Here is a 2,364-nt window from a genome sequence, read left to right as displayed (position 1 = left end):
CTGAAGGAAAACATAGGAAAGATTTCATGGTAAGTCATGGGATAAACCATAAACACCAACATTTAAAGTCACAGCATTGTCTGAAGCCGCCTCTGCTCCATGCAAGTGCTGACCCAGCCCTTTTCTTCTTTGCCTTTGGTTTCCCCTGAAGCACTGAATACAGTGACAGGCACCATGGCAGAGAGGTCTGCACCTCGGACTCCAACAAAGCAGGTCTGAGCATGCCCAGCTCCCTGCTAGCTGGCTGTGGCTGGGAATAAATCACCTTAGTTCATGCCTCAGATGTCTCACCTGTAAAATGGGGTGGTAGTCGCCCTACCCTCTAGCATGTAAGGAAGATTACTTGACTCAGTCAATAGGAAGCACTTAGCACACATGTGGGACATGTGCAAAGCTCAGGAGCACTCATGGCATTGGCTCTTGGGGCAGACACCCTTCTTCCAAAATTAAACAGTTAAATCATTTGGGAGGCTAGGAAGAGATTTTTGGAATTTCCTGTTCAATTTGGCTGATGTTTCCAGACTGGGAGGAAAGTTCCTTGTCTCCTAGTGGATCATTCCAGAAAGATATCAGGCAAAGGGAGGTTTCATGAGCCTCTTGAATCACAGGGGAGGTGTGAGGTTGAATCACAGGGGAGGGGAAGGTCCTTCTGAGGATCTCCTGGGGTCAGGATGGGATGGCTGGGAGGAAAGGAATGTTGGGGTCAGTCTGCAGAGAGGCTCCAAGGTCAGACTGACTCAAGGGCAGGAGGTGAAAGACACATCTTCCAGAGATGGCTCTATGGACCAACACCTGGCATGCTGATAAAAAATACAGAGCGTTGGGGTTACTTGGTTGCTGTGCCACAGGGTGGAGGCCAGGGACGAGGAGGTGGTTCAGGTGCGAGTCGACGGTGGCCTGACGGGTATGAAATCAACCAGCACGAATTTGCTGAGTGACGACATTTTAAAAGACACCCTCACAGAAAATTTCAGAACATCTCCAAAAGCTCAGGGAATAGTAAAATGAATTCTAATATACCCAGCATTTCATTTATACTCTTATCCACTCTTTCCCCTTTGGGCTATTTGAAGCAAAGCCCAAACATCACATCATCTCATCCATAAATACATCAGTAAGTATTTCTAAAAGACAGGCTCCTTTGTGTTTTAACGCAACTAAAATATCATTATTACAGGGAAACAAATCTGTCCACCTCCTGCGCGCCATCGGCGAGCACCTGCATTGTGGAGGGGAATTGCAGGTGATCTGCTCTACTTGTCCTGGTGATCTTTTGCCTGCACCAGCTGCCTCTTCTCTCCAGTGGTCCTCCTGCTATTTTTAAAAGGACCCCCCACCCTCCTTGACTTTGGACTTTCTCTTGGACACTTGTTGGATTCTAGTGACCCTCCTGGTCAGGGGTGGACACACCTGAGAACTGGCCCAGAAGATCATCCCACAGTCCAAAGCTACTGTGAGGTACGCTGGGGTGGCTATGAGTTGGCACGGCTGGGGACAGTCAAGGACTAAGGAGAAGATGAAGGGACCATATGAACAGAGTAGACACACCCCAGGGCCCACCGTAGGTAGACTTTAAAGACTTACAAATAAAGAGGTGGGTTTTCTTAGCATTTGGCCAGGAGCTGGAGTGAGGAGGTGACTTGGAGTTTGGAACTCATGGGGGGACTTTAGAGTAAGCCTTCCCGTGCCCCCAGGAGAGCAGCACCCATGGAGACCTGCCAATCATGACTGCAGGAACAAGTGCCCCTAGCCCCCAGTTAGATGTGCTTCTGCATGCATCTCTAGGCCTCCGGTAAAGGAGCCCAAGCCACACACTGAGCGGGCAAGTGACTCACCCACAGCCTCACCTCCCTGCAGAGTTGCCAAGAGGCCTTTGACTTCCATCTCATGCCTGCTCCACACTGGCGGACAACGGCGTAGCCAATGCCTACCCAGGGCCAGGCCCGTTCCATTACTAACTCATGTAACCCCCTGACAGCTCAGCCCTTCGTATTCCTAAGTTACAGCCAAACACACCAAGACACGGAGGCATTAAGGAACATAACCCAGGTCACACGCCAGTGAGGATTTGAATGGCAAAATGAACCTGAAGGACAGTTCAATCCAAAAACTTATATTCTATAAATAAAGGTAAATTATACCAAAGTGTCTCTTTTATGAAAAACAACTTCAGCAACAACAAAACCCACAATAAGTGAAACAATGAATGTCTCATTATGTCATGCAGGCCCTGGGCGAGTCGCTGACCAGCACTGGACTCGTCCCCTGTGCTGAGAAGCCTGACACCACCAAGAAGGGGACAGGTGACCCGGGCACAAATGTGGGTGTGGGTCTGAGTCACTCTGGAAGTCTCCCCTGACCAGG

The sequence above is a fragment of the Talpa occidentalis genome, unplaced genomic scaffold (genome assembly GCF_014898055.3).
Source record: "Talpa occidentalis isolate TD23 unplaced genomic scaffold, MPIMG_talOcc4v2.1 talOcc4.9, whole genome shotgun sequence".
Lineage (NCBI taxonomy): Eukaryota > Metazoa > Chordata > Mammalia > Eulipotyphla > Talpidae > Talpa > Talpa occidentalis.
The sequence above is the reverse complement of the archived record's forward strand: the minus strand, read 5'-3'. Positions refer to the sequence as shown.